We start from the raw sequence: 16,389 nt of genomic DNA on the forward strand, positions 1-16,389 counted from the left end.
TTTTGGTAGGTACTATGATACAGTCGACAAGAAAATCTATCCATCTCATCAAGAAAATGTATATCATTGTATATTAAACTAGATTTTAAATATTGCTCATGACTGATTTATGTTACATGTGATTTGCAATACGCCAATATCAAAAAAAATTATTGTCTGTGATAATTGTAACATTTGATCATATATCGTCAATAAATTAATATTTGATTTCAAAACTTCTTTTGACTGTACTTATCTCGCAAATACAATGATTCAAGGGAATACGAGGGATATAAGGGATCCGTTGGGAGTTGTAACATATAGAGGGGATCAGTTGCAATTTTAAATTGGCGGTGGATCACTTTTGGGGACCAGATGGGAATAAATCTTACCATAAAATATTTCGCAATGGTTTTATGTCGTTATAGTTTTGGTTAGCTCTCTATGTGGCTCATACAATTTTCTAAATAATATTTATGAATAATCATAAATATTATAATAATAAAAAAAATAATCATGGAAAATTTGTAGCTCAGCTATTATGCAGCTGTAAAGTTGCTTTTGTGAGAAATGCCTGTGAGCGGCAGACTTGTGAGTAATTTTTTAAACCATTTCATCTTCTTAGGTACGGAACTCTAAAACGTTCTCAACTCACTTAAGAGAGTGATTGAACGATTGTATCATTTATTTATAGAAACCATTTGCAAATAAGTAATGAAGCAACAAAACTGAAAATTATTGAAATAGCCGAATAAAAAGAGTCAAGACCTAGTTGATAAAATTATAAAATCCAAACTAATATCATAAATACGAAAGTAACTCAGTCTGTTACGTTTCCGCGTCCAAACCGCTGAACCAATATTGATAAATCTTGGTATAGAGATAGATAGAACATAGGAGAATGTCATAGGCTATTTTTGTCACAAAAATAAATTTTAAAGGGGGTGAAATAAAGGATGAAAGTTTATATGGACAACGAATAAAATTATGAAAATTAGTATAGTATAGTAGGCTACTCGAAGATCTTATTCTACGCAAACCCGTCGCGGGAACCAGCTGTATATAATCACACATATATATAATGTGTTTTGTAGCGTACTATATGTCAACAATTATATTTGTTAAAATCTACAATATAAAAATGATGTATAAGTTTATCATGTCAATGCTCCGGTATGAAAGGTGAAGTAGTCTCATTTGACTCTACAGTTCCTGAGCTTGTGTAGCGTAAGGCCTGCATAACGGCACCATGTAACGCTATATTACTATTACCACATAGTTCCTTGCTATATATATTTCGAGTGCTTACAGCACTCGCAATCTCATAATACAACATTCCTATCAAAATCAATATCTCAAATTTACTTACCTCATCCTTTACTACATGAAAAATAGAACACAGGTAAATATTTCTATCAGATGCATTTCGGGGAGTGTGCGCAGAAACTTTTCAATTTAGTTCCAACCTCACCGTTCCTGCTTCGGAACACTCCATCCTTGTGTCGTTTATGTACCACCTAGTCGCACTAAGCGCTTTGCTTCCTCCTTTCTGATGCATAGGTCAAAGGAATGGAATATGGCATTCGTATTTCCCAAAAAGTATAATTTGGGGCTATTCAAGGCTAGAGTAAATAGTTATTTTTTAGGCAAACGCGAGACGCGTTGTCGATCACTCGTTGCTTAACATCAGGCGAGACTGTGGCCAAGCGTATAACAGACATACGCTTGGCCACATATATTAAAAAAAAACATAATTATAACTTTTTTTATAAAAAGGTTCCACAAATACAAATTTCGTGCGGCATAGGCGACAGACTTTATCGATTTTTTTATTAAGTTGTCAGTTTTTGTGTTGTACATGATCAACATCATCATCAGCCTATACGCATCCACTATTGGACCAAAGCATCCCCCTTGAGTATGCCAACTCTCCCGGTCCTGTGTCGCCCACATCCAGCCGCTACCGGCTGTAGTTTGTTTTATACAAAATGCCTTTTTCAACTCTTCTCGAGCCACACGCATTATGTACCGGAGGAATGATACCGAATCATCGGTATCATTTCTCCATTGTCATAATTTTTTTGGATGAATTTTCTTTATCGTCGATAATTGTTTGCATAAATACTTCTTTATCATCGATAATTTTTTGGATAAGTCTTTCTTTGTTGTAGACAATTTTATAGATAAATATTATTTTGTCGTCGATAATTTTCTGGATGATTCGTGTATCGTTAACATTCTATGATAGTCTTAATCACTCGTGACATATGAATAACTATCATTTACTCAGTACAAGTCTAATCCTAGGCTTTCGAGTTTTTACGTGGCATAATCTAGAACACTCCAAGCGGCTTTCTTTTTTCAATTGATTGGTACACTTAAATTTATTGCGAATATCTTGAAAATAGGTTTACAAGCTATAATGTATGACTTGATAATTACAAAATAGCCTTGCAGATAGCTTTGCAAAATACCTTGAAATAAAAATTATAATTATTGGAAAGACAACACTCAATAGACGTTGAACTGCCATAGTTGATCATACATAAGTTTGCTATCGCTCGTGTCAAGGCTTTAATGGACAAGCTAAATTCATAATTATTATTTTGAGGTGACAGAAATCCTAATCTTCGTTTCTCGTTAGCGTTATATACTGGGTTATTTGTAAAATAAAATAGGCAAAGAATCAAAAATGATGAAAACAATCCTTTTAAATGATTTAATAGAAAATAGGAAAGGCAATTAAAAGATTTTTTTTTTTTACATTTATTGTTTTATAAACACACATTCATGGAACACACGTTGTTGTTTATGATGTTAGTAATAAAGTCCTAGGAGGTTGTTAATATTTTACAAATAATCCTGTATAATATTACAGCTCAAACACCATGAGCTATATAATGGGACGTTGGGATTAGAATTGGCATACGACATATCGACATTAGAAATTTGAAATGTCCCTTGATAAAAAGTCTACGTTGATATGTTGGAGTTCCCACCTACGGTGTGTTTGGACGCTCCCTGGAGTGACCTTCGCTGAAGTGCAACCTCGCAGGTTTTCCAATTTACATCGAAATCCAATTCAATAATAATCCCCGTAACATTCTTATTACATTTTAGAACTGTCCAAATAAATAAAATTTAGTTTCGGCCGCCATAACGAAAGACGGTTAACGTTTTTGTCTAAAATAAACAATATAGACGCCTTCACACGACTACAGAATAGTTATTTACCCAGTTGGATTTTGGAGTTGGATTGAAATTTTTAAGTAACATTAATTAGTGTTGCAAGGGACATGCCAACTAATTTTATGACTACCTTTTTATAAGTCACTTTTTAATTAATAGCATAAAATTTTATAAGGTAGAATAAATCGTCCAGAAAAGTACTGCCACCTTACTACTTGCCACTATTTCCGCCGCCAAGCCTCAATGTGAGCATTACTGCGTTCCGGTTTGGAAGGGTAAGGGAGCAGGTGAAATTACAGGTACATGGGGCTTTTATTTTACAATCGCTAAATAAATCACGGTTTGCTCCATGACTTTGACACCCGCCAAGGGCCCGAAACGTTGTTTAAAAAAAACAAATAAACGCGATTTAAATCCGGAAAAATAGTTTCATTTCAATTGCGAAAACTCGATAAGTACTGACTTGTCCTTGTTACCCATGTGTTACCTCATCCATATCCTGGTGTTCTCATTTCATCGCCTCCATCTCTGTCTATTATTTATTCCTTTCTTTTTAGTTTTGCATTTTTTTCTATTTTCTTATCCTTTACTTTCTTTTAAATGTTTGCATTCTTTCGCTTCTATTATTTCCCATTATTTTTTATTCTTTGCTACTTTTATGTTCTTTCCACACTTTTTGTTATTGTCCATCCTTTCCTTTGTTATTGTATGTTTCGTCTAAGATCTAAAGATCAAAACTTTTGTTTATAATTTGAGTATCATGTCTTTCTCCAAACTAATTAATTGCTATACTACTAGTCTTAATTGTTGCATAGTTATTGTTGTCCTTGTGCACTGTAGAGATATTCAATTCTCTTTTTTGATTCATCGCTAATGTGATTGCCTTAATTCTTCTTAAATATCTAATTAAAGGTGTACTTGTTTTCAAATCGTAAATTATTGATCCGTGGAACCAAAGATAGAGCTAAAAAGTGTTCAAAGACTCAATTTAATTAAACACATCGTTTTTAATCCAACAAAAGTAGGCGCACTATCAATTCTATGCCAAGAAAAAACTAAGAAATATTGTTTCGATAGCAACAGTGCAATCTGTTATAGTTTATTGAAATTACAAGCATATGGGACTTTTCAACTTATGTCTCAGGGTGATGGGCGCAAAGGCAGTGCATCTCAGATCTTTGCGATTTAAAGCTCTGAGTGGCGCTGCAACTGTTATAGACAGGCGAGTCGTTTACCATCAGGCGCATGCTTTGTTCGTCCCGTCATTTAGTATCTTAAAAAAAAGAATAAAAAGTAGAATGTACTCGTATAGATAAAATATAAAACAAATAACACTCACAAATGATATACATACTAAAACAATACTAATAAAAAATTTACTACGAACAGACATCACTTGGAATAACGCTTTCTATCACTACAAACAAGTAAACTTTTGAGTCTCAAAACCCAGAAAAAAAATTACTTGGCTGTTTCTATTGATAATTGAATTTGATTGAGTTGCAAATAAAATTTCTAACTAGATATTGCGCAATTGTTTAGGACTGCGCCGAGGCAGCGATACGTAATTGCGAAATAATTGCGTTCGTTTGATCCCTTGCTGTATCGTTATTACAAAAGCTTTAGTTATGGAATTGTTGTGTAAGATATTTGAGGATTCACTCTAGAAATCATATTTTTTGGAAACACGATTAGTTACTTGTAGTTTCCTCGATAGAAAAAAATAATCCAAAATTATCTCTAAAAAATAAACCCTTAGTACGGCGTAAATACTTCACGGAAGGTCATCAGTTTTTGAATAATAACTGCATTTTTTCTATAACGTATTTTCCGTACATTTTCAAAATGTGTAATTGTTTTTATAACACGAAGGAAATACCTAAATTCGCACGCGGTCCCCTATACTAGTCAGAGCCGCCACGTTTCCCCCTGTCTGCTTTAGCCCTGCTTCGGCCGTCACACGTGGAGGTTGTGTCGCTTGGGCACACACGGTTTTAAAAACGTATGCCACATGCACACATACAAAGAGCGCAAAGAATACCTTAAATCAATTAGCGCCAGAATCTCGGTGTCCTCTTTAAGACGATGCAGTCCGAACACAAATTGGATGACTACTTAAAGTACCAGTTGAGCTCCTTGTGAAAGAATTCGTTTAGGAAAGTACTTATTGCCACCTAACCCATTTCTGCCACCAAGCAGTAATGTAGGCATTACTGCATTTCAGTTTGTAAGGATACTGGTGAAATTACAGGCACTGGTGAAATTACAGGGATGGGCTGGGACGGAAGGTAGAAAATATCTATAATATTAACCTTAGAACTAAGTCCACACTCATGGTACCACGATTTCGTTTAACTAAGGTAAATGATTCTTTTGTGGGGAACTGTATACGTTTTTACAATAAGATTTCAGAGAATATATTAAGATTATCATTTCGTAAATTACGTAGCATTTAAGTTCATTTGAAAAGAGCAATCCCTAGAGCTTATTTCGTGAACGAACAGTAGCTTAAAAAGAAGCTAAGAATGACGTATTCAAGTGTAAAAAATTTTACCTATGGAATAAATGATTATTTAACTTTGACAGGCGCAGTGGCAATGCCCCTCAGAACTTTGTGACTTAAAAGCACTGAATGGCACTGTAACTGTTATGGACAGACGTGTCGCTTACCACCAGGCAGACAACTTGTTCGTCTCATCACTTGGTATAATAAAGAAGACTTAAATATTTAGAATCTACAAGCAAATTACATATCCGTAATTTATGGATTCTCATGAACTTACTGATCGTCTGAGCAACCATCGGTGAGGGGTAATATCTACTGTTCAACAAAGTAAATCAACACTAAATACTAATCAAATACAGTAGTAGTAGAGCTCGTTGTGAGAGAGTTCTTCCAGGAATGTTCTGCCATTACACATGTTACACCCTTAATATTACTATTTGTTTTATTTTACTCCGTGTAATAAACAATAGTTTCTTCAAAATGTGCCTAACTAATAAGAATAATAATAATATATTTTATTTCAAAATTTTCATCTGTATGTGTTAGTAGCCGTGAGCTTATGAGCTAAGTTAGTAGCCGTGAGCTTATTAGCTAGGTTAGTAACTTTACATATCACAATTTACCAGTATACAAAATGAAGGAGAATTGACAAATTTTAAAATTTCCCTCACTTGCGAAACTTAGCCTGCTATGTGACCTCGTCCAGTGGCTGAATATCGGGCTCTCATTACGTATTTAACTTTTAGTCTTATTACGATCTTGTTACCCTACAACTCCTTTTGCTCCACGCATGTTTATTCTATAGCTTTTGGCACCTCATATTGTTAAAAACATTCTCAGTTAAGTAGCTAAAGATGTCTAGGGCGAGTTTTCACTATATTTCCTCAATTTCTTGACGTTAATCCTTTCTCTTCGTCTGACATGATCAAAGCCAGCCAAGCGTTCCTTTTATTGCTTAAGTCGACGCACTGTCTAAGAAAAAATGCAAAGCTTGTGTATTATTATGCAAGTCAGTAGACTTCTTGATAGTATCAAATTGGCACGCGCCACTATTCGCATTGAATGTAAGTTTTTACTTACAGTGCAAGGGTCACGGTGTGCAACCATCGCGATGTTTTTCCTCGGCGCGTGCGCTGCGCTCGACCGCGTTTATGATAATGTTGCGATTGAGACTTTTTTATTGTTTATAACATTAGCCCGAACGGTTTATTGTGCTGTTCATTTTGCTTAAAACTACATTTCTCATCGTCTGTTTTATAGTAGCTCTTTATGTTCATGATATGGGCTTCAAGTAAGTAAGCATTAACGTTTTACCTACATTATTAACCACTATCGGTGAGAGCAAACTTGCTCGCTCGCAGGTTCGCCAAATGTATTGCTGCAATAAAGATTACGCTCTGTAGAGCTTACTGCACATCACTGTACGCTGGTGCTCTGTGGACGAGCTACGCTCAGCTCTCCCTGAATACTCTGCGCGTGTAGTATAAGAATGCCTTCAGGGCGTTGTTGGGATTGTCACGTTTCTGTAGTGTCTCAACCATGTTCTCTGATGCTTACGTGGACAGTTTCTTAGCTATACTACGTAAAAAGTCGTTACTGAACAGAATACCTGTAAGCCCCAATAGCCGCCGGAAGACCATTGCACAGAGAAGTGAGTGCCCACCATTGCAGTACTTAACAAATGTTACGAAGTTCCTGATAGATACATTGTTTTATGTCTGTACTAACATTTTAGGAGCTATGATGATAGCTCCTAATCAGATGTACGGTCTGTATTCTCCTTAACGAATTTACTGATTTCAAAGGTTTTATTATTTATTTCAATGTTAATGTAATCGGCATCCTTTCAGCTATTTAAAGATAATCTCTTTGCTCAGTTAGTGTAGCGATCTCTGTTTTATGCCATTACATTTCAAAATCAGTGCACTGTGTAAATCCGATAATATTCCTATTCTTCGTCCTGGCCTTATGTCGCATATCTTTCGGCGTTGGCCCTCCTACTCCGCCCGCGCCACTCCGGGCGCCTTTGTGTAAGCTCAGGGTCTACACCCATCGTCTTCAAGTCTCATTGAACAGTTCCAATCCATGTGGTTTGGTCGTCTTTTAGCGGTTTCACTTTTCAGTGCCAAGATTTTTTGGTCATATGGCTATCGTCCCTATCTATTACGTGGTCACAACGGTTATAATTGGTTTTCCGTAAGTTTTTCCTGTATAGGTCCCACTTTAAATGTCCCTCGTATACACTTATTTCTGATTTTATTTATCAGGGTAACGTCTCCCGCTCACCTCAGCATTCGCATTTCGGTTACACGTATAAGCTGTTCATCTGATTTGCAAAGAGTTGGTCTGACAACTCGCTTGTACACATTACTCTTAACCTGAATGGCGAGTGTCGCAGAGTACTTAGTGTGTAAATCTGATAATATTGCAATGATATGATAAACTTCATATGTTACAAGCAGGACAGTCTCCAGACTACCCAACACTTCAACTACTTACAGTTGAAGTATCGTGTTTGGGCAGAGCAGTAGCTTAAAAATGACGTTTTCAGGTGTAAAACTTTAACTTATGGGATGGATGAATGATGGGCTTTGATTTTAACTTCGACTTTGACTTTGACCTTGAGTTTGACTTTGACTTTTACTTTGAGCGCATTAAATTGGTTTCGACGAGTTATTAGATTACAGGTGGTGTATTTATAGACTTTTTGAAGTTCACTGTTAAGTATTGGGGTTTTTTAATTCTAATTTAATTAAGTTGTTCAGTATTGAAGAATAAAAATGGAAGCAAATTACTTTGCTACTCCGCGAACCCAGTGAAGGTTAAATCGTGCAAAATAGCTGCGCTTGTGTTGAATATTTTTTCATGCAGTTAATTATCCCACCTTCCCTCCGCATAAAATTAATAAAATAAATAACACATAACACAAGCGCAAGTATAGTCACAAACCATCATCAAAAATATACCCGACACGTGTTTCGCCTCTCCACGAAGCATCCTCAGGGCTGTTGACTGCTCGACGCTCGGCCGAGCGTTTGTGTTATTCATTTTATTAATTTTATGTGAAGGGAGGGTGGGATAATTAACTGCATGAAAAAATATTCAACACATGCGCAGCTATTTTGCACGATTTAACCTTCACTGGGTTCGCGGAGTAGCAAATTAATTTACTTCCATTTTTATTAACATGGACTTCCGCAAAGTAACGCCTGAATCTATTAATTACAGTATTGAAGAATTAGTATAAGACGGCATTGTTTTTCGTAAATCTAATATCTACATCAATACAATTACATAATTAATTTGTAACGTAAATAATATGCGAAATGCTAATTATTCAGCGGCCATATTAAGAGTTCTGGAAAGTTATTAGACCAAAACAAATGAGTAGTGACGACCCTGAAAAGTGCCACATAAATTTCACCTAGACACGTTTAAAGTCATCTTCCAAGTACCAAATTTGGAACAAAAAGATCGTACGCCGCTTTCGACTCGACCTACAACGCTAAAAACCTTTCAAAATCTAACCAACAAAGGTACCAATTTATAATGTATAAGGTTAAGAGCTCTCCGCGCTGTGGCGATGTGTTTTCTTCCAGTTGGAAGGGCCATAAAGCATGCATTCAATTATCAGTAGACCCTTCACACCTCCGTAATTGGTGGATGCCTAGAACAACTACCAACGGGATTATGGTGACCATCACTTCGTTATTTTGAAGGAAATTCCTACCATATTTACTAACTTTTTGTTACAGTAAAGGTCCTTGAAACAGTTCGTCCAGGGAAATACTACCGCCTTACATATTACTGCCGCGAATCAGTAATGTGAACATTACTGCGTTTCGGTTTTGAAGGGTGAGGGTGAAATTACAGGCACATGGAATTTTTCAAATTATGCCTCAGTGAGCGACGCAGTGGCGGCGCTCCTAAGATCTTTGCGAATTAAAGCTCTGAGTGGCACTGCAATTGCTATGGGCAGGCGCGCCGCTTATAGCCAGACGTACGACTTTTCGTCCTGTCAATTGGTATCCTATAAACAACAAAATTAATACCCATACTTCACTTACGTAAAAAATATATAATTAAAATAGTCAAGTTTTATTGCACTCTAAAAAAAATTTGTTAACTTGACCAAGACCTTAAATGTTCGTACTCTTAAATGTAATCAAATATAAAAATGTAATGTAAAATAGACTCTTTTGCAAAAAAAAACGGGCAACCAAGCAAATAAAGTTTTTTTGACTTGACTGTCACCTGCAGTAAATTTTATTATTTAACTCTAGTTAGTTCGTATCCTCAGAATCTTAGAAATGAATATGCAGATAATGGTTTGAGCAAATTATTTCTATTAATTCGATTAACTAAATGAGAAAATGTCATTCTAGGGTCAGTAGAATACTGCGCGTTAAGTAAAATAAAAATTAAAAGATTTTTGTTTTTTTTAATAATGTTAAGGAAAAATGGTAACAATTTAATGATGAGCGTGGCCTCCTCATGCCAAAATCGCAGATTCTTTTCTTCTAGGCGTGCTTTCGAGGATATTGCTATTGGATGATATGACCTCTTGTGGAATGTTCTCATTCCACGGCGATGAGACTTTTTAGCTCACTGATGTTTTGTGGTGCTGTCTGCGCTATCTTTACCCGTTGCTTCAGAACATCCCAGACATGCTCTATTGGATTGTTGTCGGGACTTCGAGCTGGCCAATGCAAATGCCGGATTCCAACCTCTTGAATATACGCTTCCACATCGCCCGAACGGTGGGTGCGAGCGTTGTCATCCATAAAAAAGGGAATCTTCTCCAAGAACAATCAATGCTGGTTGTACGTGAGGAATTAGGATCTCCGTCATGTATCGATGTGCATTCAATGTGCCATTATCGATGAAGACTAACTCCGTACGGTCCACTCGTCCTTTCGGATTGTACGATGGCGGTCTTCACCACGCAGAGAAATCCTAGCTTCATTAGAGAACAATACTCTTCTCCAGTCCTTTTGAGTCCTGGTTGAGTCATGGTTTCTAGCGAGGTTAAGTCTAGCAACTTTATGCTCACGGAGTAATTTAGGGCCACGAGCTGGGCGGTGACCGCGTATATTGGCAGCAAGAAGCCTCCTCCTGACGGTCCATAGGCTAATTAGTACTCCTCTCACTTCCTTAAGGTTCTTCTTGAGGTCCACGTATGAAATTTTGCGATTGCTCAATGCCCGGCTTACTAGGAAGCGGTGATTCCGTGGTGCAGTGCATGGTTTTCTTCCAGAACCTGTCCTTTTATTGACGGAACCGGTCTCTTGATATCGTTGCCAAATCCTCTGAACTGTCGAACGACTCAAATTCAGCCTCTGGGACACATAACATTGAGAACAATTTTCTTCAAGCAGCGCTATAATTTTGCTGACTATTATTGTTTTGTCAACCGTTTTAGAGACCCTTAGTAATGGTGCAATAGGAAATGAAACTGTTTTTCCGGATTTAAATCGCGTATATTTGTTTCGGGACCTGTAAACGGCCCGAAACGTCGGTTTGTTTGGAAAAACAAATATACGCGATTTAAATCCGGAAAAATAGTTTCATTTCCTATATGTAACAATCGCGAAAACCTAAGAACTCGAATGGTACAATAACTTAAAATGACGAATAAAACAAGATAACTTATCAAAATTTATTTAAAAGTGATTAACTAGTTCATATGAACTTTCAACAATTCCCGCCGTTTTATGCAGTGAAGAGTAATTTTCTTCTAGACAGGTTTTATCGCTTAAAATTTGAATTTGGAACGAATATTTTTACAAATGAGGACACTTAACTATCAAGCCAGTAACTTTTCGAATAAAACCTTTTTCGTATTGTAATTATTTCAGGCAGGGAATAAATAAAAGGTGCCCGTTTTTTTGCAAATGAGTTTATATTTCAACGTCATGGCAACCCTGTAAACAAAAGCACTAGAATCTAATGACCATTGGGCAACAATTGGAGCGAGTTTCCGACTTATTCGAAAATTGCACAAAATGCAATTGTATAATATTTACTGGCCGTTGCCGTTGTGCTTTGAACGAATTATTATGTTTTTCCATCATTACGCTCTGAATGAAAGTGATTAATTGCTTATTTTATGAAAATATTAAGTATGGCAGGGAAGTTATAAATCAAATTTTATATGGCTGGGAAGTTTTTAACAGATCAAACCTGCTTCTGAAATCTGTATAGGCATCAGTGGTTTCTGATTTTACGCGGAAAAGTACATATGCTGGATAATTTTCAGGTTAGTTTCTCAATCTTATTTCGGTGGCAATTTTTGTTACTTATTTTTACTTAAGTATTTTAGATTTAAAGTATCCTGAAACATTATTTAAAATTTCACGATAATATTCTCGAATACTTAAATAGTAAAAATTGCCACCGAAATCAGGTTGAGAAAATTAATATGGTGAATACAGTTTCAAAATGTGGAAGATTTTTTCAAGTTTTTTTTAAATTCTCGCCAAGTTGTTTTTTTGCGCTTGCGTTAATCTATATTTATTTTGTTACGTTTGTATGGTCACGGCCGCCACCTTTTCACGCATCCTACCATCATGAACCCATTTTTTATTACCCATATTTTCTTCAAATTTGAATGGGTACCCTCTATCCAACAAAAAAGAATCAACAAAATCGGTCCACAAATGGCGGAGTTATCGCGTAACATACATACAAAAAAAAACATGCAGTCGAATTGAGAGCCTCCTTCTTTTTTGAAGTCGGTTAAAAAAGGAACTATGACATCATTTATTTCACCTTCCGTTTGCCTACTCTCCGTTTTTATCAATGGCATAAATACTAGCAAGGTATTGACTCACTCGCTCACTTTTTTGAAGTATAAAAAAAATTTAATAATTAAATATTTATTATTCATGAAAATGGCACCCAAATATAAAACAATTTGTACATTAATATCCCTCAAAAAGAAATAATTGCAGATATTTTTTATCTAGGTTACACCAGCCTTAGTCTATAGATGGTTTACAAAAACCGAATCAAAACTTACAAAATTATATTTGAAACTATTAACTTTGGTTTCCCATCGTGAAATCCTCCATGTTTCTTTTTAAAATAACTTTGTTTATTGTCACTTTGACAGTTATTTGAAAGTACGAGGTCTCAATTCGGTTCTCAAGATAAATGATGCTATAAAAATTCACCCTTTTATGACTTGTATAAGAATAGAAGTAAGTCGTACTACCTAACTATAGGAATCCGTATTCTGAAATAACCGTTTTGCTCTCAAAACGACTGTGTGTACCAATCGACGGTGCAAAGGTAAAACGTCTAACGTGCATTTGGAAAATATTAAATAAGAGCGATTTAAAATATTTTTTTAAGAACTTTATTCATTGTATGGAAAATTAGAAAGTTTCAGCTTTTCCAATTAAATTTTCCAAATAAAATTAGTCATAATTTTTTCCCTAAAAAAATTACTATAATCGCAATTTTTTATGTTTTTAATAAATATTTCGGAGCACATACACAACTTCAAACGTAATTTATTAGATTAACGATTTACTAGGCTACATACGAATCATTTAACTACTCCAACTGAGTATGGTCGGATAGAGGGTCTTTTTGTGTAAATAAATTCGTTTAACCAAGGTAAACAACTCTTTTATGGGAAACTGTATACGTTTTTACAATAACATTCGGGAGCATATATTAAGTTTATCATTTCCTAAGTTTAAAAACTACATTAAAAATATTTTGATCGAAAAATCATATTACAAAATTGAAGACTACGTGTTAGATAAAGATGTATGGAAAGACAACATGGCTCCAGATTCCACACAAATTTGATTCCAAATGTATTCCAAAGCATTTAAGTTTATTTGAAAAGAACAATCCCTAGAGTTTCTTGCTCGTTCTTCTCAGGGAGGTCAGATGTGACGTTTTCAAGTGTAAATTTATTTTACCTATGGAATAAATAATCTTTGACTTTGACTTTGACTTTGACTTTGAATTGCTTGGACAGTCAGGACGTACCGCCTCGCTCTTTCTGAACTTGCCGCGTGATGTTTAGAATCCGTTTTAACCTCATCCATATTTTATATTTTCGGACTATAAAACAACTAAATGCAATCAATTGACATTACTATTTCACCGCCGGCTGACCGAATTAGGAACAAAGAGTGAAAAAATTATCAAGTAATTCCCGATTAAATCTGCGTTGAGGGTGTTTCTTTCGACGTCTTCCTTTCTTAAAATATTAGCTAACATCACATAAGTTGCTCTGATCCCAAAGTAAGTAACTAAAGCACTTGTGTTATGGAAATCGGAAACAACGACGATGGCACAAACACCCAAACCCGAGACAATATAAAAATTTAGATTTACTACGTTGACCAGCCGGGGTTCGAAACCCGGGACATCAGACAGTGATTTCTTGAAAACCGGTGTGCAAGCCACTCGACCACGAAGATTGTCATTTTAAATTAATACCCACTAACCGCGTCGCTGAAAAACTGATTCCGATTGAACACAAATCGAAAGTTGCAAAGTATACTTTAGTTATTGTCTGTGGTATTAATTTTGTTGGTTAATATATAAATACGAAGAAAAAAATCATGTAAATAAAAAGTGAGTACGTAATTTGAGCTAAAAAATAAGTATAAACTCATTGATATTTAATAAATCGAATAGTTTTACGGTGATCGTAGTTTTCGTGACTACCACTACCAATTTGATAGTCTAATCGCCAATCGATTTACGTAACTGCGGAACTGAATTTATGGTTATTTTTTTTGTCATAAAACGTAACTTCCTCCGAGATTCTACTGTCTCTACTAAGTTCCAGAATAAGTCCGCGGTCGGACCGGACGCGGCAGGTGCTACTGAGGGTTCACTTGGGTTCACGCCCCGCTCCCCGCTGCCCGCGGTCCACAGTCGCCTGCGCAGCATCCGTGCAAACCCGTTCCTCTAATAATATAACGTAGAAATGAAAGATTAATGAGAGCAACCCGTGCACGCCTCTTTCACTTGAGTCGCTAGTGTAGCGCCTTGGAACAAAATGTCGATAATAATTATATTTTGAGTTCTCAGTGTCTGTTGCCATCACGTCAGCCATAGATCCAATGCTATCGAGCTCTTTGGTTTTGGCGATTGTTGCTCATAGAAAATGAAACTATTTTTTCGAATCTAAATTTTTTTCAAAGAAACCAACGTTCCGGGCCCTTTCAGGTCTCATGGTCACGGGTGACCATTGTTGGTTTGTTTGAAAAACAAATATACGCGATTTTTATCTGAAAAGGTAGTTTGATTTCCTAAGTGGACTTAAAGACCTCGCCTAAAAAGGAGGAATTATCAGAATCACTTCACTTGACAAATGAGTTGACAATCGCAAATAATAAAACCCCATCTAAATTTGTTAACAATCACACAGCAAAGAAATATATGTATGGAATTGCAAAACAAGTGATATCCATACAATATATAAGTTATATAAATAGTACAGTATAGGAAATGAAACTATTTTTCCGGATTTAAATCGCGTATATTTGTTTTTTCAAACAAACCGACGTTTCGGGCCCTTTACAGGTCCCATGGTCACGGTTGACTGAGGTGGTACAGTCTTCAACCAGTTATGTCTAATATTAATGCATTTGCATTTGCATTAATATTAGACATAACTATTAATGCAAATGCATTAATATATACATTAATATAACTATTAATATATATGCATTAATATAACTATTAATGCAAATGCATTAATATTAGACATAACTGGTTGAAGACTGTACCACCTCAGTCAACCGTGACTATGGGACCTGTAAAGGGCCCGAAACGTCGGTTTGTTTGGAAAAACAAATATACGCGATTTAAATCCGGCAAAATAGTTTCATTTCCTATGTGTAACAATCGCGAAAACCTAAGAACTCGATAAATAGTATAGTAGTTCGAAAGACCAGTAGAACATCCAATATGCGTGATGGCTAATGAGTTGGTGTCTTTCCATTGTCACTATTAAGGAAGCTATTTACTGTGAATATCATCAATCTATAACATATATGGTTGTTACTGTTAATAGCTATAAGTACAATTAGCCACACTTATACATTTTTTTTTATTTCATTTTTTTATTATTTATCGAGTTCTCAGGTTTCAGCGATGTTACATATAGGAAATGAAACTATTTTTTCGGCTCTCAATTGCGCATGTTTTTTCAAATAAACCGACGTTTCGAGCCCTTTACGACGACTCATGGTTGACTGAGATGGTAAATCCTCATCTATACATCTTATCTAAATCAAATAATCCTAACATAATATTAGACTTAACTGGTTATGATGACTTAAAAAACGAAACGATAATTTGTTGAAATAACAAGTATTAGCGATTTGAAACAACAATATCCTCAAAATTGTATTTTACAGTTACATTTGCAATTTTAAAAAGAGACTGAGTAATGGGCTTTGACGAGTTATCGACGGGCTAGATAACGCAACACATCACTACTCGAACAAGTCTCGATCCCGGCGCAATGAAGACCGCCCAGATAAAATATTAACCGCGTGCCGGGTCCGGTAGCAATCTGTGCCTATAATATATCCAGTGATGACAGTTGCATTGTAGTACTGGAATGCGCTTCTTACGCATGTATGCCATTGGTTTTAATCTATAAAAGTTCCCTAAGAATGGGAGAGCAAAATGTATAAAGCGCCAACATATGTACCTTATGTAGATCAACATAA

The sequence above is a fragment of the Hyposmocoma kahamanoa genome, unplaced genomic scaffold (genome assembly GCF_003589595.1).
Source record: "Hyposmocoma kahamanoa isolate Upper Pololo Valley unplaced genomic scaffold, ASM358959v1 88, whole genome shotgun sequence".
NCBI lineage: Eukaryota > Metazoa > Arthropoda > Insecta > Lepidoptera > Cosmopterigidae > Hyposmocoma > Hyposmocoma kahamanoa.